We start from the raw sequence: 27,771 nt of genomic DNA, 5'->3' as shown, positions 1-27,771 counted from the left end.
AGAATCCTTGATGGGGATGATTGGAATAAAAAGATGGAGCAAAAATGAAGAAAAGAGAGAATGAACTCCATGATGTCCATCCTGGCTTCAAAAATCTTTGTTTATGCCTGAAATTTCATTCTTCGTAATTCTTTCCTTGGTATTAAACTACTGAAGTAGCTGGAGTCCCTTAGAGTCTAAATTTCACAAAGAGAGGTAATGCTTAAATTCTTCTGCTATTGTTTGATTCCAAGGTTTGTCATTGGCCTGTGGGAAATGATCTGGTGCCTGGGGGAACTCTGAACAACGACAAAAAAAGTCCCCCAAAAAATGGAGCTGTGAGAAAGGTTATCCTAAACACTCTGATTTACTTCATAGGAATGGAGAGCCACCCACTTTAACTGTTGGGGTTTTCCAGAGTTTTGTCTTTCTTCGCTCCTCATTCCTGAATGAGCTCATTGAATCACATACGTTTACCCACCTTTTAGGTATAGATGACTCACACACTTATTTCTGTAACTATGACCTCTCTTCAAGCTCCATACTCATATGCCCACCCAACACCTACCAGACATCTCCACCTACATGCCCCATAGCCACTTCCAACTCAACCCCCCTAACACTCTTATTTCTCTCAAAGTAAGTTTCCTCCTGCATCTTCCATGTTATTTGTTGGTGTGGTTGCCAACTGAGTCACACCAGTCAGAGACACCTGGAAGTTAATTGTGAATCTCTGTCTCCTCCATTTTCCATTAAGTCACTCAGGAAGTCCTACAGTTTTTACCTCACAAATAACCCCATCCTTAGCATTTTTAATTCAATTTTTATGATCTCTTAGCCTTAAGTATTTTAATAACTGATTGACACATTTTATTAGAATTTTCTCCTTCTATACCACCCATTCCCCCAAATTCATTTTCCAGAGTGTTGCTAGAAGGTTCTTCACTCCCTTGTGCAAAACTTTTCAGTGACTCCCTGTTGTGTAACTCACAAAGTCCTACACCTGTGGAGGCATTCAGGCCCTCCACAACCTGGCTTCCCCTGGTTCTCTGAGCTCATCTCCCATAGCTTTTCTATCGGTCCCTCTGCACTTTTTGTTCTAGCATCACCTCAATTCCCAGAACACATCTTGCAAACTAATTAGTTTTGCTCATGCCTCTCTCTTAAACCACAATTTTTACTAAAGATTTTATCTATTTATTCATGAGAGACAGAGAGAAAAAGGCAGAGACACTGGCAGAGGGAGAAGCAAGCTCTCCAGAGGAGCCCAATGTGGGACTTGATCCTGGAACCCCAGGATCATGCCTTTGAATCAAAGGCAGATGCTCAACTGCTAAGCTACCCAGGTGTCCCTATCCACAATTTTTCTTACAGAGTCCCCTATTTGTCCTTTATAACTCAGCCTATAACTCATCACCTTCTGTAGGAAGTCTTCCTTGACTATCTTCTCTCACCTCCTCTCCTGGGTTACAGGTCCCCTGTGTAGCTCAGTCTTCTATACATTCTAGAATTCATCCACTATGACCTAGCACTGAAAATGTTTATACGTCTAGCACACCTGCTAGACTGTTATGTTCTCTGGTGGAAGAATGGTGCATTGGTCACTCTTACTTCCTAAGGGCCCACATCTGGTATATACCTTGCTGTAACAAATATTTTTTTGATTTGGCCTCATCTGTGAGGAAACTATGCCATGTGCAGGATAAGTGATAACTGTGAACGAGATTAACCAGAATATCATGAGAAGTTTTGGAAAGCTCCACATTTGTTGCCACCTGCCCTGTATCTACTGATATTGCCAAACAGAAAGGGATGAAGGAGAGGATAGGACTTTTCCTCTATGAATGGCTGGAAGGACACACTCTCACTCAGCTTACCTGGTAGCAACTTTGTGACTGCAGGTGCTTATGTCAGATGTTTCAATGTGAATTGGGCTTTCTTTTCCTTGTCTTTAGTTAGTTTGATTTCTTCTCCTCCATCATGCTTGCCCTGCCGGAAAATTGGCACCCCGGACTGTTAACTGGCAAATCTTGTTTGGTCTCAGGATGTCCCCAGATTCCCAGATGAAAGAGAAAGAATAACTTCTTAGATGTTATCAGACACAGAAGGAGAAATACTATGTGAGGATGTGGCCAAGATGTAAATGAAAATAAGTGGCTTTCAGACTTTAAGTACTTAGTACCTTTGTTATCTGAAAGCCTTGTAAGATAATTATTTAAAAATGCAAAACATGTCTATTTGGATGGCTATGGAATTATAGCCCTGTTGTACCCCTGCTCTGAGCCCCCTTTAAGGAATGAGCCCAGGTTAGAAGTAGACAGATTGGTGCTGACCTCCAAGGTAATGTTCCTGGGTTGGTGACCTTGGGTCCAGCCTCTGTGCCCATGTATCCCATTGCAGGTTGGGCATTACCGACACCTTCCACAATTGCCCCTTCTCTAGAGAGACAGATGGAAATGCACTGACATAAGCAGAAAGTAGTAGTGTTTTAAGACTTACTTCAGCAGTTCTGGCAAGGTGAAATTTTTATTTTTTTACAAGAGAAGACAATGTTAGGAAGAGTGGTGGGTAAATTTACACATGGACTACAGGGGCTTCCTAAAAGCAGGGAGATTGAATCCCTGAATCTTAGATTTTTAAAGTTTAAAGTTGTTGAAAGTCCTCTGGGTGGAAAGGTCCTGGTGAAGTCTCTATTACAAGGTCTCTGAAATAGAATATCAATGGGGCTAGAGAGAGGCAGGGGTAGATGGAACCTTCTATTGGGGTGAACAATTGTTCTGAGACTTGGCAGGGTTCAGGTTCAAGGCCTCAAGAAGAGATGGGCTCCAAGAGACTAGGTTTGGTGTGGGCAGCAACCTCCTCACCTCCAGCAATGGCCACCACAGCCAGGTATGGTTATAGACTTTCTCCAGTGGAGAAGGGCCCAGGCAGGAGGGGCACCAGCAGATGCCTTCATATTTCCCAGCCTGCTGCAGAGGACTTTGCTGCTTCCCAAACTACAAGCTTCTGGGAGTGGTAGTTGTATTCTCCTGTCTCTCATGGGTTCCAGCTGGAAAGCGAAGTTGTCCACTGTGCCTTGAAGAATTGTGTGTGGGGGCCTGTGTGTGTGATTATCATGCAAGGGAAGACTCTTGACACACTAAAGGACAGTGTCACAATAAGGAGGTGGCAGGCCCAGCTGCTTATTTAAAACATTACAATACAATATCACCATCTTTTTCACTCCCACCTGGAAAAGTTACATATATTCAAAATATTAATATAAATCATATTAGAGTCAGTTAAGATGCAGATTCAAAAAAGACTCAAGGTATTCTTATATTAATTAGTTCAGATATGTTAAGAAGAAAAAAAATCTTATCACCTTGATTGTTTCCTCAGGGTTATCCATACCTGTGAAGGGAGACATTGATTTTTTGTCAGGGTTTCCAGAGATGAGAGGCCCATGGATGATAAGATAACAGTTTCTCTGAATTGGATTGTGAATTGGTCTCCCAGGGACCTTTTTTGGACTTAGTAAAATGATTGTCACATACTCCAGTGTTTCTGTAGAATTGACTAGGGGAGAAAGCATCCCACCTGGTCTCCCTGGTAGAGGAGGCACCAGAGCCCAGTCCTGATTCACAAGGAAAGATATCATTAGGAAGAGTAGTGCGTAAAACCTTCAGCCCTTTGTGCCTGCTAAGAGTTGGGCACATCTGAAAAGAACACCTTTGTTCTCCATCAGGTGGCTCTTGCAACCCACCTTAGAGGTCATGCCTCAGGAGTCAGACCCTGACTCACAGGGCAGGGTTCTTGGTCCTTGCCAAGGAGCCAAACATAGCAGCCTCAGGCAAAACTGAAATCACCCGCATGCTTGAAAGGAAGGAAAAAACAAAATCAAAATACACTGGCTCTCCTCACGGAGTAGACAGGTCCATCATGACTGTATCTTCTCTGGGAAAAAAACCTACCAGTGTATTTCCTTTCATTCACAAATGAGCAGTATTCAAGGAAACACCAAGGGAGCTTTGAATTAATAAATAGGTGCCCTTGGCTCTTACCTCAAATTGGAATTAGCAACTTTAGGATAATGGTGAATGGAATTTACCTTGTAGTAAATGTCACAAGTCACTGACTTGTCCCAAACAAGTTTCCTTATTAGACCCTCTACCTTTTCTCCTCTGTGCCTAGTGGCATTTACTGCTTTTGGCTACTTGACAAAACCAGGCACGACATGAATAATTATCAATGGGAGATTAGTGGCTGGCTCTCCTCTACCAGACAGACCCAGAGCGGGCACTCTGGTGCAAGAACAATCCATAAGTGCTCCAGGGAAAGTTAGAAAGTGGAGCTGGGGTCAAGAGGTAGATGTCTGGCAAACACATTCGAGATTCAGTTGGAGTCTCTATGATAAGAGTTTAAGGAGATCCCTTAGTCTGTAAATGTGAAGGAGAAGAAATAGAAGACAAATAATGTTCCAGAGTGTGCATCCTGCAGGGCTTCCATCTAGGATCCTGATCTCTTGCCTGGTTTTAAAAACCATAACTTGCTTGGCAAAAAACTTATCAGGGGGGCACCACAGAATGATCCACTTTGTATGTTGAGGATACTACGTGCAAGAGATATTTGGTGGGAAAAATGCCCTTTGAGAATCAGAAGATCAAGGTCATAAGAAGTTTTGACTAGAAATCTAACTCAAATTGTGATACTAGAATCATTCATTCATTCATTCATTCAGAGCACATTTGCACATTTATATTTAGCCAGTTACCACTCAATAATTATGTGATAATCATTAGTGCAAATGAAGCCAGTAATTTTACTTTAAAGAGGTAGAAAATAGTTGCCATAATTTCTAACTTGATTAAAAATACACAGGCCCCTCAGTCTGTCCTTCTCCAAGGTACAAGCATTGGTTGGTTAAAGTTCTTCTCTGGGACCACCAATCTATTCTCTAAATCTGTAATTGTCTCCAGTTCATCATTGCCTGCCTCCTTGCTGTTGCTGCTCTCATTCTGAGTTATCTTCTCTACTTCTCTAAGTGAGTCCTTGTCACTCTCCCAGACTTTACTTCTTCAATGTCAGTCGAGTCATTCTTGAGTCTTAGATCTCTGAACCATGAATGGAGACTTTTCCTTGCAGGGAAGGAACTTCTTCATTTGCCCTTCAACTAAGGTAGCTTAGTTCTTTCAGTTTTCCGTGTTTAAACTGTATAGGAAGATTGCCCAGTAGATTGGAGGATTGGCCCATCAACCATCAGCTTGGGTCTGAAGAGCTCAGTTCTCTGCTTTATCTAGGTACCCAGTACAGGGCACACTTGAACAGCGAGAGGTACCACTTCTGGGGCTAAATATACAGCCATGCATAAAGCATAGTCCACATGCCCAAGAAATTTATAATCTATTTAGGTGGTGAGAACAGAGGAAGGAAACATAGATGGTGATGCCTGTTAATTATTCATTCAGCATCATCGATATTGTAGTAAAGTCAAAGTGTACTTTTTTCTTCACTCACATGCTAAGATGCTTTCAAGTTGTTGTGTGCAACTATGCTTATTTTTACTGCTATATAATATGCCATGGTAATATCATAATTTATCCATTTTCCAGTCACATGGGTTAATTACACTGCTATGAAGATTTGTGTACATGGCTCCTAGTGCATCATATGTAAGTTTCTCTAAGTTTAGTGTTTATACCCAGAAGACTTTGTGGTCTGTGTTTCCAGAAGGAAGAGAACTGTAGCAGGCCACAGTTTGCAAACTTAGTCATGTCTCTGGGTTATAAGAGGGAGCCCTTGATTTACCTCTTGGAATAATTTTATTTTTTCTTTTTTTTTTAATTTTACTTTTTCTTGAGTGAATCTTGACTTTTTACTCTTATTCAATTTTGTAAAGCTTTCTGACAATAGCCAAATGTCAACATTCACATTGAGAATGGCCTCTTATTGGATGACCCAGTGTGGTATTCCCCCCATGTAAAGACTGGTTTCTGCATGATGCCTTCAATTTGAATCCCTTCAGGGAATGGAATGAGTTTTGTCTGACTTGTCTTTAGCACCTGCAGTAGAATGCAATCACAGTGCACTCATCTCCCTCAGTTATCTGAGTGAGATATATATTACCTTCCCAGAAATAACCATTGTGAAAAACCATAGCATACTTTCAACTTTTTTGTGATATTAGCACCATTTACATTGTTACCAGTCTCTATTTTGCAAAGCCTTCAGAGCTCCAAAATTTACTGCAAAGGATAGTTCGTTTGGGCTTGTGCTTTGCAAAGTACTCAAGAACCTCTAGATCAGAGTGGAGAGGAGGAAGTAGCTGAACCAGAGGTCCAGATAAGGAAATTGGACAGTTCCTTATCCCCTTGAAAATGGTATCTTCACAGTGCAACTTTGGTGGTTTATTTGATGTACAAAATTTATAGAGCCCAACAGTCAAGCCCAACAAAGTGAACATTGGACCAACTGTCACTTTAAATTTTCCACCCCAATGCTCGTTCTAATATTATCTAATACAGTTTAATACTTTCTAAACAGGACCATGCATGTTCCTCACTATTTTAAAAATAGACTCTTGAGCCTTATATTTCTCAATTTATAATGGAAATGTTATCAATAGAAAAATGCTCTTGAGAATTGAGTAATACTGTCTTTGTCTTGGACAGTTTGTTTGGTGTTGTTACTTAGCCAAACATGCACAAAATCCCTTTCCTCAAGGATAAATGGGTTCTTCATGGATACTATATCAGGAGATTTCATGAAATTGCTGATGGAAACCAGAAGGATGGTAAGGGGGAAAAGATGAAAACTTGGGATAAAGCTAATCAAAGAGTTTCTAGATTGAAGTAGTTTCTGTTATGGACTGAATGTTTGTCACCTCCCCCTGAGGCCCTAACCCTCAATGTGATGACATTTGGAGAGAGGGCATATAGGAGATAGAGTTAGAGGAGATCAGGGGGTAGAGCCCTCATGATGAGATTAGTGCCCTTATATGAATAGACACAAGAAAGCTTGATGATTTTCTCTCTAGTGTGTGAAGACATGGTGAGAAGGTGACCATCTACCAGCCAGGAAGAGAGCTCTTTCCAGGAAATGAATTGGCTGGCACCTTGATCTTGAATTTCACAGCTTTAGAACTGTGAGAAACAAATTTCTGTTTTATTAAGGCAGACAGTCTATATTATTTTGTTATGGCAGCCTGAACAGGTTAATACACTCTGGTTTTGTTTTTGTTTGTCTCTCTGTTGAAACCAAATGCTAAATTGAGCTCAATGTCAAGTAGTGAAGATTGATTCATTTTTTTTTTAAAAGAATTTTTATTGAAGTTCGATTTGCCAACATATAGTATAGCACCCAGTGCTCATCCCGCCAAGTGCCCCCCTCAGTGCCTGTCACCCAGCCACCGAGTCACCCCATCCCCCCACCAACCTCCCCTTCCACTATCCCTTGTTTGTTTCCCAGAGTTAGGAGTCTCTCATGTGCTGTCACCCTCTCTGATATTTCCCACTCATTTTCCCTCCTTTCCTCTATAATCCGTTTCACTATTTCTTATATTCCCTGTATAAGTGAGACTATATAAAGATTGTCCTTCTCTGATTGACTTACTTCACTCAGCATAATACCCTCCAGTTCTATCCACGTTGAAGCAAATGGTGGGTATTCGTCGTTTCTGATACCTGAGTAATATTCCATTGTATGCATAGACCACATTTTCTTTATCCATCCATCCATCTGTCGAAGGACACTGAGGCTCCTTCCACAATTTGGCTATTGTGGACATTGCTGCTATGAACATTGGGGTGCAGGTGTCCTGCTGTTTCACTGCATCTGTATCTTTGGGGTAAATCCCAGCAGTGCAATTGCTGGGTCACAGGGCAGATCTATTTTTAACTCTTTGAAGATCCTCCACACAGTTTTCCTGAGTGGCTGCACCAGTTCACATTCCCACCAACAGTGCAAGAGGGTTCCCCTTTCTCCACATCCTCTCCAACATTTGTGGTTTCCTGCCTTGTTAATTTTCACTCTTCTCACTGGTATGAGGTGGTATCTCATTGTGGTTTTGATTCGTATTTCACTGATGGCAAGTGATGTGGAGCATTTTCTCATGTGCTTGTTGGCCATGTCTATGCCTTATTTGGTAGAATTTCTGTTTGTGTCTTTTGCCCATTTCATGATTGGATTGTTTGTTTCTTTGCTGTTGAGTTTAATAAGTTCTTTATAGATCTTGGATACTAGCCCTTTATCTGATATGTCATTTGCAAATATCTTCTCCCATTCTGTAGGTTGTCTTTGAGTTTTGTTGACTGTTTCGTTTGCTGTGCAGAGCTTTTTATCTTGATGAAGTCCCAATAGCTCATTTTTGCTTTTGTTTCCCTTGCCTTCATGGATGTATCTTGCAAGCAGTTGCTGTGGCCAAGTTAAAAAACGGTGTTGCCTGTGTTCTCCTCTAGGATTTTGATGGAATCTTGTCTCACATTTAGATATTTCATCCATTTTGAGTTTATCTTTGTGTCTGGTGTAAGAGAATGGTCTAGTTTCATTCTTCTGCATGTGGTTGTCCAATTTTCCCAGCACCATTTATTGAAGAAACTGTCCTTTTTCCAGTGGATAGTCTTTCCTGCTTTGTTGAATATTAGTTGGCCATAGAGTTGAGGGCCCATTTCTAGGCTCTCTATCCTTTTCCATTGATCTATGTGTCTGTTTTTGTGCCAGTACCACAATGTCTTGATGACCACAGCTTTGTAGTACAACCTGAAATCTGGCATTGTGATGCCCCCAGCTATGGTTTTCTTTTTCAATATTCCCCTGGCTATTCAGGGTCTTTTCTGATTCCACACAAATCTTAAGATTTTTTGTTCCAACTCTCTGAAGAAAGTCTGTAGTATTTTGATAGGGATTGCATTGAGTGTGTAAATTGCCCTGGGCAGAATTGACATTTTCACAATATTAATCCTTCCAATCCATGAGCGTGGAATATTTTTCCATCTCTTTGTGTCTTCCTAAATTTCTTTCAGAAGTGTTCTGTAGTTTTCAGGGTATAGATCCTTTACCTCTTTGGTGTTAGGTTTATTCCTAGGTATCTTATGCTTTTGGGTGCAATTGTAAAATGGGATTGACTCCTTAATTTCTCTTTCTTCAGTCCCATTTTTATTGTATAGAAATGCCACTGATTTCTGTGCATTGATTTTGTATCCTGTCACATTGCCAAATTACTGTATGAGTTCTGGAAAACCACAAATTACCAAAACTGGAACAGGAAGAAATAGAACACTTGAACAGGCCAATAACCAGTGAGGAAATTGAAGCAGTCACAAAAATCTCCCAAGACACAAAAGTCCAGGGTCAGATGGCCTCCCTGGGGAATTCTATCAAAGGTTTAAAGAAGAAATAATACCTATTCTACTAAAGCTGTTCCAAAGGATAGAAAGGGAAAGAATACTTTCAAACTCATTTTATGAGGCCAGTATCACCTTGATTCCAAAACCAGGCAAAGACCCCACCAAAAAGGAGAATTATAGACCAATATCCCGAAGAATTCGGATGCAAAAATTCTCACCAAGATACTAGCCAATAGGATCCAATAGTACATTAAGAAGATTATTCACTATGACCAAGTGGGATTTATTCCTGGGATGCAAGGTTGGTTCAACACTCATAAAACAATCAACGTGATGGATCACATCAACAAGAGAAAAAGCAAGAACCATATGATCCTCTCAGTAGATGCAGAGAAAGCATTTGACAAAATACAGCAGCCATTCCTGATCAAAACTCTCAGAGTGTAGGGATAGAGGGAACAGTCCTCAGTATCTTAAAATCCATTTATGAAAAGCCCATGGCAAATATCATTCTCAATGGGGAGACACTGGGAGCCTTTCCCCTAAGATCAGGAACACAACAGGGATGTCCACTCTCACCACTGCTATTCAACATAGTACTAGGAGTCCTGGCCTCAGCAATCAGGCAACAAAAAGAAATAAAAGGCATTCAAATTGGCAAAGAAAAGTCAAACTCTCCCTCTTCACAGATGACATGATACTGTACATAGAAAACTCAAAAGACTCCATCCCAAGATTGCTAGAACTCATACAGCAATTCAGCAGTGTGGCAGGATTGATTCATTTCAATAGAGCTTCTGGGTCTCTTGCAAACCTAAATGTCTCTACAGTGCCTGAAAGTATAATTGTTTAGACCTTGTGGCTGAGGAGATCTTGTGCAAACTCTCTATGTGAGAAATATATTTTGTAACAGGAAAATAATGTACAGAAATACAATTAATTTTGTACATCGTCCTGTCTTGCAAACTTGTTAAACTTGTTTATTAATACTAGCCTTTTTTCTGTATGTGTGGATTCCATAGGCTTTCTATATAGAAGATCATGTCATATACAAGTAGAAATAGTTTTACTCCTTCCTTTCCAATCTAGATGTCTTTTATTTATTTTGCTTCCCTAACTTCCTTGACTAAGTCTCCAGTATGTTGTAGAATAGAAGGGTAAAAAGCAGACATCCTTTCTTAATCCTAAGATTAGCCTGAAAGCTTTCAGTCTTGTGATTTTTTCATAGATGCCATTTATCAGGATAGGAACTTCACTTCTATTCTTAGTTGAGTGTTTTTTAATCATAGAAGATGTTGGATATTGTCAAATGCCTTTACTATGGAAATGATCATATGTTTTTTGTCCTTTATTTTATTCATATGGTACAGTGCATGGATTAAATTCTGTATGTTTAACCAACCTTGTGTTCTTGGGATAAATTCCACTTGGTCATGATGTATAATTCATTCTACATGTTGCTACATTGGGGTTACTGATATTTTCTTTAAGATTTTTACATCTACATTTATAAGGAATAGTACTAGAGTGTTTTCCTTTCTTGTGATGTCTGCCTGAGTTTGGAAACAGGAATGCTGGCCTCATAGATTAAGTTGTTAAATCTTTTCTTGTCCTCCATTTTTTCAAAGAGTTTGTGAAGTATTATTAATTCTTTAAAATTTTAAAAACGATTTTGTTTATTTATTCATGAGAGACACAAAGATAAAGAGAGAGAGAGGCAGAGACATAGGCAGAGGGAGAAGAAGCAGGCTCCATGCAGGGAGCCCGATGCTGGACTCGATCCCAGGACTCTGGGATCATGACCTGAACCAAAGGCAGAGGTTCAACCGCTGAGCCACCCAGGCATCCCTAATTCTTTAAATTTTCATAGAATTCACCACAGAAGCAATTTGTGTCTGGACTTTTTTTTTTTTGTGGTAAGATTTTTTATTACTAATTCAATCTCCTAACTTGTTATAGGTATAGTCAGATTTTCTTTCTTCTTGAGTCAGTTTTGGTAGTTTATATCTTTTTAGAAATTTGCTCATTTTATGTAGGTGATCTTACAAGTTGGCATACAATTGCTTACAGCATTCCCTTAAAATCATTTTTTATTTTTCTAAGATCAGTTTTACTGTATCTTCTTTCATTCCTGATTTTAATAATTTGAACTCTAGCTAAAGATTTATTATAATTGTCGATCTTTTTCAAAGAACCAACTTTTTTGGTTTCATTGGCTTTCTCTAATGTTCTTCTATTCTCTATTTCATTTATTTAATTTCTAATCTTTATTATTTTTTCTCTTTCTTGTTTTAGCTTAGTTTGCTCTTATTTTCCTAGTTTCTTAAGATGGAATATAAGGTTATTAATGTGAGACTTTCTTCCTTTTTAATATATGTATTTTAGAGCCATACATTTCCCTTCTATACAGCTTTAGCTGCACCTCATATATTTTGACATGTATTTTTTAAAAAATTATTTCAGTATAATTGACACACAGTTCTACATTAGTTTCAGGTATACAAAATAAGGATTCAACTTCTTTAATGTTATGCTATGCTCACCACAAGTGTAGCTACCATCTGTCACCATTCAACACTGTTACAATATCATTGACTATATTCCATATGCTGTGCCTTGTATTGCTGTGATTTATTCATTCCATAACTGGAATCTTATGTTTTGGTTTTCATTCATCTCAAAGTATTTTCTTTCTTTTTTGTTTTTGTTATTTTTTTAGAGAGAGAGTGTATGTGTGTGTATGGGTATGCACAAGTGCCAGGTGGGGGAATAGAAGGAGAGGGAGAGATAATCTTGAGCAGGCTCCATTCCCAGTCCAAGCAGGGCTTGATATCATGACCCTGAGATTATGACCTGAACTGAAATAAAAAGTTGGACACTTAACTGACTGAGCCACCCAGGTGCCCCCTATTCATCTAAAAAGTATCTCTAATTTCCTCTGTGATTTCCTTCTTTTGACCTATTGATCATTTGTTTGAGTTTCACATTTCATACATTTTCCAAATTTCTTTCTGCTATTTATTTCTAATTTCATATCACTGTATGGAATATTCTTTTGTATCATTTCAATTATATTACATTTTTGATACTCATTATATGGCCTCAAATCATCCATTCTGGAGAATTATCTATGTACATGTGAGAGTAATGTGCATTCTGCTGTTGTTAGGTGGAGTCTATAGATGTCTATTGATCTAGTCAGTTTATAGTGTTACAAAATATTCTATTTTCTCATTATTCTTTGTAGCTGTTCTAACCATCATTGAAAGAGCTGTATTAAAGTCCCCAATCCTTAGTGTTGAATTGTGTATTTTTTCTGTCATTTCTGTAAGTTTTTGCTTCATGTATCCTAGGGCTCTGATATTAGGTACACATATGTTTATAACAATTATGCCTCCTTGATAAATTGGTCCTTTTATCATTATAAAAGTTTCATTCTTTGTCTCTAGCAGAAGTTTTTTCTTAGAGTTTATTTTTTCTGTTATTAGAATATCTATTATAGTTCTCTTCTGATTACTGTTTGGCTAATATATCTTTTTCTAGCCTTTTACTTTCATTCAATTTGGTTTATTAAAGTGTGTTTTGTAGACAGCATATAGTTAGACTTTCCTTTTCAAATCTTTGCCTTTGATTGGAGTGGTTAATCCATTTACATTTAGTATATGTGCTGCTGAAGCGAGCACTATCCATTTACATTTAGTATAATTGCCAATAAGGTACATCTGCTGTTTTGCTTTTTGTTTTTATACATCTGATATCTTTTTGGTTTCTCTATTCCTCCATTAATGCCTTCTTTTGTGTTAAACATGATCTAATGTATCATTTTAATTGTCTTGTCATTTATTTTGCTATTTTCTTTTAGTTATTGTCTCAGTGTTTGGGATTATCATTAACATTTTAATTTTTCACAGTCTCATTTGGATAAATACCAACTAATTCAAATAATATACAAAAACATTCCTCCTCCTCTTTTCCTTTTATTATTTTTCTAAAATTAAATCTGTATATATCATCTGATATAAATAAAGACATATTCTTTATGTAATTTTCTTTTAAATAAGAAAGGAGAAAAAAGTGTTATAAATAAAAAATACATTTGTACTATCTTCTATATTCACCTACATGCTTATCCTTACTAGGATTCTTTACTTCATGTGAATTTGACTTATTCTCTAGTGTCCTTTTATTTTATCCTAAAAAGTTCTGTTTAGTATCTCTTGTAAGGCAGATTTGCTAGTGAGACATTCTTTCAGCTTTGTTTATCTGGAAATGTCTTCATTTCTTCTTTAATATTATTTTTAAGAACAAAAGCTGCTAGATATAGAACCCTCATCTTCTTTCTGTGCTTTGTGAATGTTATCCCAATGTCTTCTAGTCTTCATGGTTTTTAATGAGAAATTAGCTATTAATATCATTCATGATTCTTCCTAGTATAGGATATATTGCTTCTTTCTTGCTACTTTCAAGATTTTCTTTTTGTTTTGGGCTTTTACCAGTTTGATTATGATGTATTTTGATCAGATCTCTGAATTTATCCTATTTGGAATTTCATGGATATGTAAATTAACACTTTGCATCAAATTTGGAAAGTTTTCATAAATTATATCTTCAAATATTCTTTCTACCCCTTTCTCTCCTCTCCTTCTGAGACTGTCATTCTACCATCTTGATGGTATCTGATAGGTCTCTTGAGATTCTGTTTTACTTCACTCTTTCTTCTTTCTGTCCTACAGATTTGATATCTCAGCTAACCTATCTTCAAGTTTGCTAATTCTTCCTGTTACTGGCTCAAATCTGTTGCTGCTCCCTTCTAGTAATTTTTTCCTTTCAGTTATTGTATTTTTCAACTCCAAAATTTCTATTTGGTTATTTTTATAGTTTCTATCTTCATCGATATTCTACAGTTAGTTGATGAGACATCATTCTCATACTTTTATTTTTTTAGATGTGATTTCCTTTAGTTGTAAGAGCATACTTAAATTATCTCATTTAAAGCTGTTTTCTAGTAAGTTCAATGTCTGGGCTTCCTCACAAGTTCCACTGATGACTTCTGTTCCTGTGGATGAGCTATACCTATTTCTTTGAATATCTCATATTTTTTGTTGAAAAATGGACTTTTTGGGATCCCTGTGTGGTGCAGCGGTTTGGCACCTGCCTTTGGCCCAGGGCGCGATCCTGGAGACCCGGAATCGAATCCCACGTCGGTCTCCCGATGCATGGAGCCTGCTTCTCCCTCTGCCTGTGTCTCTGCCTGTGTCTCTGCCTCTCTCTCTCTCTCTGTATGACTATCATAAAAAAAAAAAAAGAAAAATGGACTTTTTAAATAATATAATGTGTCAACTCTGGAAGTCTAATTCTATCCCCTTCACAGAATTTGTTATTGCTATTTTTTGTTATTGTTCTTTTTTAAAAAAAGATTTTGTTTATTTTTTCATGAGAGATACAGAGAGATACAGAGACAGGCAGAGGGAGAAGCAGGCTCCATGCAGGGAGCCGGATGTGGGACTCAATCCTGGGATTCCAGGATCACACGCTAGGCTGAAGGGAGGTGTTCAACCACTGAGGCACCCAGGTGTCCCTTTGTTATTGTTCTTGATGTTGTTAATGGTTTTCCTAAACTAATTATAGAAAGCCTATATTCTTTGTCATGTGTGGATACTGAATTTTCTGCACAATGAGGTTAAACAGTCCACTAATTACTAGAAAGAAAGTTCCTTAAATCTTAAATGCCTGTTTATAATTCTTTGCCAAGGGCTTCTCTATATGCCTTGAGAGATGTTGTCAATCAACTCTCAAGTAGGCAGTTTACAATTTTGCTTTAGCCTTCAGTCAGCAGTTTCTTGGTGAAATCACAGATTTTCAGCAGGAATGCTTGAGCCTTTGTCCTATCCAGTATGCAGCAGGACAGCCTCTCTCCTTTAGCTAATGAAGCCTCCATTGCCATTTTGAAGACAACAAAGAAATGACTAATTCTCTCTTATTCTGTGTTTAGCAAAACACAAGACATACCCTTAGGCTGGTTTGCTTCTACAAAGAAATTTCATAGCTGTCTTGGAGGCTCTCATGCATATCATGCTTATCATTGCATAAGTAGCAGAATGACAGAAAATAATTTTTACAGTTTAGTTATCTATTTGTTATAATCATGCCATTTCCTCTATGCATGAAAATACTAGCACAGCTATCTCTTTAAAAAAAATAATTTGCGACCTGTGGTTGTGTTCCAAAGTGGTTGCAAGATAGATTACTAAAGCAATATTTAATAGACGACTTTCTCCATCATTCCATGATTCATGTAACTTGCACTGAAATGTAACCCACAAACAGATTTAGTGTCAAATCTGGCAATAACCCTGCTCCCCCAGAAACCTTTGATGCTACATTGCCCAACTGCCAATGATGAACATTAGATTCAGAGCCATTTGTGAAGTGGAAAAGAACAACTACCCACAAAAGGGCATAGCACATCATTTGCACTTCATGCTTCAGAGTTGTTTCTCATAGTGGTCTCTGCAGTTATTTTTTGAAACTGAGACTTGACAAATATATATCTTACGTTCATGTCAGTCTTTTGTTCCCACACAGGTTTATTCTTGCAGCCGTCACTGAACGTAAATGACATCAGTATTCGCAAAGAGAGTCCCATTAGTGCCATTAGAAGGATGCTCCATTTTGCTTCCAAGTCCAAACAAGAACATTTGAAACCAGAGTAGATTTTGCACAATATATAAGCATTCCAGAAACTGTAAATACTTTTGAATGCTCCATGAATCTAAAAGATGTTGGAAATTCAGAGACCTGCACTTTGGTGGCACTAAAAATATATTTCTAAAGAGAAATATGACATGACAAATATATGGCATGTCAATGTGGAAAAGTTTGAAGTATCTTTTTCACTTTTTCTTCTTCCAACCTTTCTCATGCCTCTAGATATCTTTTTTCAAATAGAATGTTTAGTACTACATGTCATTTTATGTTTTTGTAATATATCCTAGCATACCAGCATATTACTTCTCTTCCAGAACTTTAATACATCAGTCCACAAACATATATATGTGGCAGTGAGTGTTCAACAGCAACCCCAAATGTCACTGGTGATATGATAACTTACCTGAACAGACATATCTGAAAAGTATTACCATAAGGATTTTTGAAGTCAAATTTTTATTCTTGAAAGATTGGGATACTCTCTTAAGAAGGGGGAAAATGCTGTGTACACACAGATGATATGAAATAACACTATCATGAGACTATAACTAGATGTGAATTCTCCTCTTCCCCATCCATAGCAGATCACTTTAAATTACATAGTTAATTCAATATATTTTGAAATACTTGAATAATCTTGGATGATTTCAAACTGCAGTAAAGTTTACCAAGTCCAAGTTAATTGTTTATTGAAGGCTGAACTTCTTGTCTACACATGGGCACTCTCCAAGAGAAGGCACTGAGACAGATGGGTTCACACACAGAAACCTACCCTACCCCCTCAAAGGAGTGAGGGAGTGAAACCAAAGACTCCTTCATTGAGGACGCCATGATGTTTCCAGGACTCTGTCATCTGTTTCTTTCTTATCTTCTTTGTTATCAGTCACTCCGCTCCATGGCCTTGGATTCTGTTGGATTAGACTTTATCTCCCACCTTTTATTGCTGAAAAGGGAGGGAAGAACTCAGAAAATCCATTTTTTCTTTATTTGCTTCAAATGCAGTCAAAGCCTAAGATAGAGCAGAGGTAAGGTGCTTGCTGTCTCCTTTCCTCAAGTGGACAATTTATGTCTCTATATGTATAAGATTGAGTGATATCAATAGTTCAATAGACTCTCCAAGATTCTCAATGCCTACTATAGGGATCCCTTCAAAAACAAATCATACACAACAATAACAACAACAAAAACTAACTCAAGAAAATAGTGAGTTTTGCCTAGGCAGGCAGCACACTGGCAGTACTAGTAAAGAATTCTAAGTTGAAAAGTCCTCATTAATGTCATTAAAATAGTATGCAATTCAATGGGAAATAGGTGGTTTATTTTGCCTTTCCTGGACTGATCACACAATGGCTCTAAGTTGACTTTTGATAAGGAATACAGCAGAATCCAATGTGCTTATTAGATAGGAGTGTCGTGGATCAGCTTCTGGAAACTTTTCTATCCTAATCAGCCCCAGCCTGTTTATTTTCAAATCTATGTATCTCTCTTTTAGGCTGGTTTCCAGGTGTATCATCTGGAGATGAGTGTATTTCTCGTATCCTGCCCTTAGAATGAGGGCAAAGAAGAAGCTGACCAAACCAAAGGGACTGTATTTTAAGCATCAACTGTACCTTTCCTGGGAATTTCAATAAATAGGGATACAGCACAGATCCAACTGTGCTTTCACAAGTTCTCTCTTCTGAATTATACCATTTCAAAATTTACCTAAATATTATGTGAATTATTCCCATGTGTATGCATTATGCTGATTTTATTTTCAAATATTTTACTTTTTTTTTACCCAGAAGTAAGAGACATTTTTGGCAAATTAAAAGTATTGTTGGCTGCCCAAGTGGAGACTGTCACCAAGTTCCTCAGCTCACTGAACAAGAACATATCCTATCCCAAATCTGCTTTCCAATGAGACAGAGATGTTTTCTGATTTTTACTCTTCCCAATGCAACTAATGCATTGTTTGCTTGGATATTAGACCACAGTTAGATAGCTTTTTAACACCAATTTCATTTCTATGCTTTTAGGAATGAAAATAATTGTCTCCAGAAACCTGAACAGCAGGATATGTTTTCATAACTTACCTGGAGCCAATTTGTACTAGGAAGAATGTTTTCATGTTGCACTCCTTAAGAAGAGCTGTGTTAAATTAAATAAAATACTTCTTTCCAAAGTTATTTGCATACAAATTTAATAATGTTAAATGACTCTCTATGGAATAAATATGGGGAAACATTACTTACATAATCAGTATTTTACTTACACTTACATATATCAATATCCTAGTCACTTTGTTATAAAGAACCATCACTGTGTGCTTTTTCTCTTCATTCTGGCAGGGCATTCACATCTAGATGATCTAGAAACAGTTCCAAATCAAGATAGAAGGTCAAACATAGCAACATTTTGATCCTTTGAAAAGATGTCGAATGTAGGTTTAGATTGTGCATTTTCAGGAAGCTGACTTCCTTATCTAGCCTGATTAAGACCATCAACAGGAGACCTATCTTGGACTTGTCAAGAGCAACTGTTTATCCTTTACCTGAGATGCCTCTCAGCCCTCTGAGTACTGAATTGAACAAATGGTATTAGGAGTTTTCAGAAAAGTTTTCATATTCTATCTAGTATTCTTTGTTGTTTTGAAGATAGGAAATGTCTTCTTAACCTTGTCTCAAGGACAACAAAAGAGTTGTCTAAAAGTTAAGTACTCTATTCATGCCTCGAGTCAAGCTGGACTCTCAGATATCTTCACATTTGGACTTAAAATTTGCCTAATTTAAGTGGCCTTTTACTTTGTGCCCTGGATTTTTAAGGGAGGCTCCCCATGGTGTCCTTCCCTAAAGAACTCCAGTTGAATATACTATGTGACCTCAATCAGTGTTTCCTGTATGAGGCCCCATCAGTGTGATTTCCTTGAGAAATTAACATAAAAAGTACATTTGCTTTCCTAAGGAACTAGTGTGTTTCTTCTTATCTAATATTAAGAACTGTGTAATAGTCCATATTTCCCTTGTTTCACTTCGGTTGCCAGAAGACTTAGAACCAAATTTAATGTTTGCAACTAGCTTATGTGGCCTGTGTATTTACATTCTTTAATCATTTTCCCTGCTTTTCTTTTTTTTATTTCTTCATTAATTCATTCATTTTAATCTTACCAAACATCAATTAATCTGAGAAAAGAGGCAGAAAATAATAACAATAAAAAGAGCAATGTTTGATAATTTTCAAAATAAAGGTTGTTTTACTTCATCATGATCATTGACCAATTTCTAATGACAACTCTATGAATCATATTAATTAGTTGCGTATGGTGTTTCTTTTAAAGTATATATTCAGCGAAAATAAACAAAATAAAAAGTACTTTTGTGTTTTGATTGATTTAAGTTCCAAGAATTTGTCAATTCTATTTCTGAAATATAATTTAGCCCCTTTTGGAAAAACTGACAGAGAATTGACCTATGCAGCTACTACCAGAGATTGAATCCTTCATTTTAAAATGGATAATTGCAAATAAAAATGTAAGTTATTTACATTAGCTGAACCTCACTAATTTGCAGATACCATGACTGAAAGAAGACAGTTGGTTGAAAATCCAAAAAGTTGTGAGACTTTAGTCATGGTAATGGCCTAATTTTTAATATCACAACACAAGATTCTTCTCCTTTGTCTTTTCCCCCATAACTCTCTTCTTTTCTGCTCCATCCATCTCCCAGTCAGGAAATTTCTTTTTTAAATTACTCAGAGAATAGAAATCAGGTTTACACAGAAGAACAAGGCTGTGCAATAAGAAGTAGATAATATTATCAAGACAAAGTTTTGTCATGTGCATTTTAATTATGAGGAACCTAAAGCTACTTCCAAGGATAAACAGGACTCTATAGATTTGATAGAGTTTCTAGAGGTGGTTAAACTAAATGGGACAACTGGTTGGGAGCCAGGGTTCTGGGAGGAGGTAAGTAGGAAAAAAGATGATGAAGGGAGACCAGGAGAGAGAGGACTCAAGAGAAGGATTCTACAATAATGGGAAAATTGAAAACTAATAAACAAACCTGTTTTGCATTACCTTCTAAACATATATTAGTGATCCTGAGGCACCTGGGTGGCTCAGTGGTTGAACATCTACCTGCCTTTGGCTCAGGTCATGATCTCGGGGTCCTGTGGTTAGAGTCCCACATCAGGCTTCCCCCAGGGAGCCTGTTTCTCCCTCTGCCTATGTCTCTGTCTTTGTGTTTCTCATGAGTAAATAAATAAAATCTAAAACACAAACAAAAACATAAATTAGTGATGATAGCAATATTCTCTTTCTGGTTGTGGATTGTCCTCTTATGCCTTTTCGGAAGTTAAGAACTCTATTAAGGTGTGATTAAAATCTTGGCTAAACATAGAGCAATAGATGTGAAAAAGATTCAGTTTGGTTGAAAGAGCTTGGAGAGGAAGCATGTGAAATTGTTCTAGAGGCTGTTTAAATTAGCTCCTTGTCCCCTATTCAGAGAGATGTATATTTGATGATTACCAGCATATGACCCTGGGACATGACCAAACACATCCTTCTCTGACCTCAGTATCTATAAAGCACAACCTAGGAGTTACTCAGAAGATCCCTTCTGTTCCCCAGATGGGGTGGCAACTGACATGCCATGTGCTTTCTCTCCCATTACTACAGAATCCTGTGCTGCCGAATAGCTGCTGCTTCTGTATGGGCCAGAGTAAAATCTCACTGGCGTGGGAAAGGTGCCGCCAGGCTCCTTGGGGCAGGGATGTTATCCTTGTCACAGCTGGAAAAGAGTAAGTTGAGATTGGATCACGAAGTGTTATTGTAAGTCACTAAGTTCATGTGTAAGTAATGAGAGAATCACAGGATCTTGATTTAATGACGAAGATGAGCATAGAACCCCTCAGCACAGAGTACATTTCATAGGAAACTGATAACCAGATCGTCCCACACCCAAGCAATTAAAATAAAATAACCTCCCTCCCATTTCCTAATCTCACATACTCTCACCCTCAATCAAAATGATGTTGATTATGTACTTGTTTAAATTCTGGCTAAGTAGCTTTGAACGTCCTTTCTCAAATTCTAGGAATTACTGGAAATAAAACAGTGATTTCTTATATAGAAATACATACAATAACCACCAAAAGTCACTCTTTCACTATTTCTTCCCTAATATAGAGCCTAATACTGAAATCAATGAAGAAAAACTAAATATGATGGATATTTCCAATCTGTAGAGCATAATTTTAATAACAGATGATACTTAATAAGTTTCTTTTTTAAGGTTTTATTAATTTATTAATGAAAGACAGAGAGAGAGAGATTCAGGCAGAGGGAGAAGCAGGCTCCATGCAGGGAACCTGATATGGGACTCGATGCTGGGATTCCAGGATCACGCCCTGAGCCAAAGGCAGATACTTAACCACTGAGCCACCCAGGTATCCTGATATTTAATAAGTTTCTATGTAACCTGCCCATTTTTCTTTTCTTCTTTCACGAACCTAAGGAAATTTCCAAATGAAAAACATACTCTTTCTATCACTCCAGGATAAGGATTGAAACAAATTCCTTCTTTTGTCCATATATTTGAGTCTTATTTACATACTTTTGCAAAACTAGAAAGAAATGAGATGATCTAGATATCTCTGAAATATTTAGGAAATAATCCCTTTATACAACACACCATTTATAAAATCCATAGACTAAGTCACAGACTGAACCAACTCATGACTTTGAATTGAATAATGGAACTGCATTTGCCTAGTCAACTGTGAGAACTACTTCAAGACAACCTCATCCTATTATCAGGGCTAAACTTAGACTTGGGCTGGGCAGAATAAATCACCATCAGTTTATTATGCTTCCTCTATGTATGTAATTTGGTGGGTGGTTCTAGCCCTGGGGAGCAGAGAAACTGATGCAATGTGGTGTCCACACATTAATTTCCAACCTTGATCTGACAGTTCAGAGGTGAGAGTCAGCTTCTGAAGCCAGAAGAGACATCAAATAACACAAAGTTCTCTTGGGACTGTGGAAAAAGAAGTCATGCTGATCACAAGACAAAAAAGCCTAGGTTGGCTAAGGGTATGGAGAGGACATAGGGCTTAGTGATTAATAAGACAAGATAGAGTAATCAAAAGCAGTCTACTGAATGGGAGAAGATATTTGCAAATGATATATTCAATAAAGGTATCCAAAATATATAAATAACTTATGAATTCAACACTGAAAGACTCCAAATAATCTGCTTAAAAATGGGCAGAGGACTCAACTAGATATTTTTCTAAAGAGGACATAAATGTGACCAACAGACATATGAAAAGATGCTCAACATCACTAATCATCAGGGAAATGCAAATCAAAACCACAATGAGATGTCATCTTACACCTGTCAGAATGGCTAAAATAAAAAATACAAGAAATAACAAGTGTTGATGAGGAGACAGAGAAAAATTAACCCTCATGCACTGTTAGCAGAATGCAAACCCATGTGGCCACTGTGGAAAACAGTAGAGTTTCTTCAAAAACTTAAAAATAAAAATATATATAAACTATAAATAAATAAATAAAATTTTTAAGATATGTACTACTGGGTATTTGCCCAAAGAAAATGAAAATATGAATTGCAAAAAACATATGCATGTCTATGTTTATTGCAGCATTGTTTATAGTGTCCAGGGTATGGAAGCACTTCCAGTGTCCACTGATAGAGGAATAGATAAAGAAGATGTGACCTATAGAGATATATAGAGATGTACACACACACAATGAAATACCACCTGCTGTAAAAGAATGAGATATTGCCATGTGTGGCAACATGGATGGACCTAGAGGGTATAACGCTAAGTGAACTAAGTCAGAGTAAGACAAATACTGTATGATTTTAGGCATATGTGAAATTTAAGAGATAAAACAAAGAATAACAACAACAAAACAAAGGAAAAACAGCCAAATGAAAAAAAAAAAAAAGAAAAAGAAAAACACTCTCAAATACAGAGAACAAACTGGTGATTGTTAGAGGGGTGATGGATGGGGGGATGGATGATATAGAGTACACTTATCTTGATGAGCACTGAGTAATGTATAGAGTTGCTGAAAAAAAGAAAGAAAGGAAGAGGAGCAAAAGAGTTCTCTGAAGCAGAGCCTCAAGCAACAAAAAGGCTAAGGCTACATTTGTGGAGGTCTAGGGTAGGCCTACTGCAGGACACGTGCTGACCCTTACTGCAAGTCATGTCCTTTCCTATAGACCTTTCAGAACCCTCCTCCTGAGCCCCTGTGACCCAAGTGTCCAGAAGGCCTGCTTTTAGCTAAGTGGATGATGCTGGGTGAGCTCCCAAGGCCCAGTCTCTTCCAGAAGACACTAGGTTATGCTTTTGTTCTAATTCCTCTAACCAGCTGAATGAGGCCAACTCAGGTTACTAGGAGTATCAGGAGGGGAAAAAACCTTAATGAAAGGATGGCTTGTCCTGCTTGTGATTTATGAAATAGCTCTGTAAACTCCACCATTGCTGGTTGTTCCAGAGCCTTTCTTGGCAAAAATATTCATGTTAGAAATGGCTTATCAAATCCTACCATGTTATAGGGTCTGTCTCAACATTTTGACCTTGCGGTAAACACTTTATTATGCCCTGATTAAGGTGAGGAATCTTACTGAAGAAATAAAGAAAATTCTAAATTCACATTTGGTCTTTCAGAGTCCTAGTCCAAGTGAGAAATTTTAAATGGAATATAGAAACCTGATATCCAGATTCAGTCCCACATCCTATTAGATCAGTCATGTCTAAAGGCTTTTATTTGTTTTTTCTATGTCTGCTTTGATTTGCCGAAGTTCACATCTGTTTCTGTTCTTGAATTTTTTATTAATAAATTATAGGAAAAGCTTGAAGTATTTTAATATGTTCAGTTCCCCATGATAATCTTATAAATGGCATATGCTTTGCAGTGTCAGTTCTTCCTGCTGGCTCTCTTCCCAGAGATGTGGACATTCCCAAGATGTTCTCTCTCCAGTGGCAGCAGAAGGGGCTGCCCTATGACCGACAGACATGACTGTTCTCAAAGCAACATTCTTTGCAGGTAGGAATCATCCATCCACTTTATTCCTTTCGGGGCAGCAAAATATTGATGGCAACACATTCAGAGTCTGTCATGAGGGGTTCTTAACTTGGAACTTTCAGAATAAAGGTTTTCTGAGTATGACTGAAGTCAAACTCTTAAGTTTTTAGTTTATGCATAGATACTCTCTTTTGTGTCAGATATAGGACTAGATGTTGATAATATAAATGTGATTAAGATATACTCTTCCCTCAAAGAGCTCACAAACCAATGGGAAAGAAAAGTATGAAACAAAAGCAAAGGATGGCAAGTACCTGACTAATTTGCATATGATCTAGTTGGGACTCCATGGAGGGAATTCAACTTGGGGAAGTAATTATGACATACTTCGTACAACAGCTGAATCCTCAAACAAGCATTTGCCTGACAGGATCAGGGTGAGGGCATTCAGTAAGGAAGGGGCAAGAAATAAATGAGTCTGGAGAGTTGGGCAAAGAGGACAGGAAAGAATGGTAGGTGAACCAGCTGGAGCAAATTACTGTGGGCCTTGCCTACTGGACAATTTTGTTGGTATTTGAGAGGCATGGAAGCATTTGAGGCAAAGGAGTGACATTCTCTGATACGTTGTCTTAATCATGTGTCAGCCGTTACAGATAGTCCAGAGAGATGTGAAATCTGTTCAAAGATCAGTTCAAAGATTATGGTGATATCCAGGAAAATAATGAGGAGGACTGATATTCAGCCTGGAGCAGTGAGAAGAGGGGGAATGGAGGGACCTAAGAGATTCAAAATGTATACGTATGGAGATGAATCAATGAGATTGAGGGCTGACCTCAAACTTCGGGTATAAATTATGGTCCAACTCATAGATGTGACAGATTGTCTTTTTGTTAAATTTCAGCTTTGTTGGGGTGTAATCGACATATAAAATTGTAAGATATTTAAAGTGTATACCTTGGTGATTTGTGTACATTCTGAAAGGACTCCTCCTACCTAATTAAAATATCTATCATTCCCCTCCCTCCTTCCCCTTCTTTTGGTGAAAACATTTAAGGTCTACTTTCATAATAAATTTCAATTGTACAATGCATTGTTATCAAGTGTATTCATCATTTTACATTAAATCCTTAGACCTTATTCATTTTATAGCTAAAAATTTGTAGTCTTTTACCAATCCCTCCGTATTTCCCCCATTCTTCACCTTAGCCCCTAGCAATCACTCTTCTACCTTCAATTCTTTCTTTTTACTTTTTCAGGATTCTACATGTAAGTGATACCATGAAGTATTTGTTTTTCTCTAGTTTATTTTACTTAGTATAATGCCCTCAAATTCTATCCATGTTGTCTCAAATAGCAGGATTTCCTTCTTTCTCATGGTTGAATAATACTCCGTTGTATACATATATCACATCTTCTTTATCCATTTATCCATTGAGGGACACTCATGTTGTTTCCTCATCTTAGCTATCGTGAATAATGCCACAATAAACATCAAAGTTTCTGTACAACAAAGGAAACTCAAAAAAATGAAAAGGTAACCTACAGGACAGGAGAAAATATTTGCAAATCATATTATCTGATAAGGGGTTAATATCTAAAATATTATAAAAAGGCATAAGAACTTTTACAACTCAACAGCAAAAATTCAAAAATCCAATTTAAAAACGGGCAGAGGAGCTAAATAAGCATTTTTTTAAAAAACTGATGGTCAATAGGTATATTAAAGGGTACTCAATATCACTAATCATCAGGGAAATGTAAATCAAAACCATAATGAGATATCACCTGACACTTGTTAGAATGGTTGTTACCAAAAAGATGAGATAACAAGTGTTGGTGAGGATGTGGAAAAGATAACCCTCATGTACCGTTAGTAGGAGTATGAATTGGTGCAACCACCATGAAAAACAGTATGGAGGTTCCTCAAAAAAATTAAATGAGAACTACCATATGATCGAGCAATCCCACTTCTGGGTATTTATCCAAAGGAAGTGAAAACAGGATATTGACAAGATGTTTCCAATCCCATGTTGATTGTGTCATTATTCACAATAGCTAAGACAGATTGTCTCAATACCCATTAAAACACTAGGCATAGTTAGGTAGATTTTATTTGTTTAAAAAAAGATTTTATTTATTTATTCATGAGATACATAGAGAGAAAGGCAGAGACATAGCCAGAGGGAGAAGAAGGCTCCTTGGGGAGCCCAAGGCAGGACTCAATCCTCGGACTTCGGGACCACGCCTTGAGCTGAAGGCAGATGCTCAACCACTGAGCCACCCAGGAGTCCCTAGGTAGATTTAGTGTCTAATAAAGGTATTTCTCCTCTTTCAGGCTCTGTGGATTATCATCTGTACCACATGAAAAGCTGTGTCCTTTCAGGAGCCCTACTTCTATTTGCACTTTTCCTCTGTATTTGCATATTACTTGTTCACAGTTTGTTTCAAGAACAAGTATTTTATCACATTCTTTTTTGTCTAGCAGTTCATTTCTTTCAATTAATATTATTTTGTTACACAAGTAATTCATGTTCACTACAGAAAATAGTAAACCATGCATGTAAGAAAGTAAAACTCATTCTTAAGTCTACCATCTAGAGAAAGCTGCAGTTGACATTTCTTTTGTATAGAACCAACCAGAAATTTTATGCATATGACTGAAATATGTATTTATATAAAGGTAGGTTTTCTATACACATCTTAGTTACCTGATTTTTTTCTCAAAAATATACTGTTAACATTGTCTCCATGTCAATAAAGATACAAACTGAGGTAGTTTTAAATGTCTGCACCGTACTTTTTCTATGTTTGTACCATAATTAATCAATTCTCTTTGGAGGCCACTTAGTTTCATTATTTTTACTAAACAATGCTGCTTTAAGTTTCAGGTTTGGGATTGATTTTATCCTATTTGCCGGCACAGAAATAAGCCAAGTACTATGCAATGGAAGCCAGCAAAAGACATAAAACTTCTGGGCATCATCCTATGCACTGGTTCTCCTGGGCCCCAAACCCCACAGCAGCAATTCCATGGACCCAGATGGATGCTGTGTACACAAGTTTAGGGAATCCACTTCTATTCCTGCAGTAAGAAAGCCTGCTCTTTCCCCAGGAGACATTACCTCATCCTTAAAGGTCATCTGCCTTACTCACAAGCCTGAGAAATGGCCTGGATAGAGTGGTAGCTGTTGTCCTCTTGGCATAACACAGCAAGATGTGTAGGAGCACAAGAGAACCGCGAAGGGCTCTTCTAATAATACATATCTTGCCCATATATTTTTAAATAACCTTTGGGTAAACTCAAAGGACTTAAATCACTCCCCCAAAGTGTTGGCACTGTTAATAGACTTTCCAGGGATGCCTGGGTGCCTCAATGGTTGAGCATCTACCTTCAGCTCAGGGCATAATCCCAGGGTCCCTGGGATAGACTTCCACATCGGGCTCTGCCTATGTCTCTGTCTTTCTCTCTGTGTCTCTCATGAACTAAAAAAAAAGAAGAGGAAAAGAGAAAAAATGAGTGGGAAATATCAGAAAGGGAGACAGAACATGAGAGACTCCTAACTCTGGGAAATGAACTAGGGGTGGTGGAAGGGGAGGTGGGCAGGGGGTGGGCATGACTGGGTGACGGGCACTGAGGGGGGCACTTGATGGGATGAGCACTGGGTGTTATTCTATATGTTGGCAAATTGAACACCAATAAAAAATAAATTTATAAAAAAAAGA

General features: G+C 37.7%; 2 long non-coding RNA genes across 12 annotated transcripts in view; one reads left to right on the top strand and one right to left on the bottom strand.

Annotated features, from left to right (window-relative positions):
- The window catches only part of LOC102152917, a 48,570-nt gene that overhangs the window by 19,428 nt on the left and 1,371 nt on the right, over positions 1-27,771 (bottom strand). For 3 of the 11 annotated variants that reach the window (XR_005373085.1, XR_005373090.1, XR_005373092.1), the window contains exons 2-5: positions 18,271-18,360; positions 16,783-16,953; positions 2,313-2,417; positions 1,857-2,018 (exon numbers count right to left, since the gene is read on the bottom strand). This is a non-coding gene — a long non-coding RNA (uncharacterized LOC102152917). Of the gene's footprint in view, positions 1-1,856; positions 2,019-2,312; positions 2,418-3,343; positions 3,373-16,652; positions 16,954-18,270; positions 18,361-27,771 lie in introns of those variants that run through there. The other 8 variants (XR_005373086.1, XR_005373091.1, XR_005373093.1 and 5 more) reach the window with 6 other exon arrangements.
- On the top strand, positions 1,515-26,814 carry LOC106557505. Its single transcript, XR_005373110.1, has 4 exons — positions 1,515-1,880; positions 20,665-20,786; positions 23,939-24,069; positions 26,384-26,814. It is a non-coding gene; the product is annotated as an uncharacterized LOC106557505 (long non-coding RNA).

Source organism: Canis lupus, chromosome 18 (genome assembly GCF_011100685.1).
Source record: "Canis lupus familiaris isolate Mischka breed German Shepherd chromosome 18, alternate assembly UU_Cfam_GSD_1.0, whole genome shotgun sequence".
Classification (NCBI taxonomy): Eukaryota; Metazoa; Chordata; class Mammalia; order Carnivora; family Canidae; genus Canis; species Canis lupus.
Note: the sequence above shows the minus strand (reverse complement) of the source record. Positions and strands in the feature narration are given on the sequence as shown.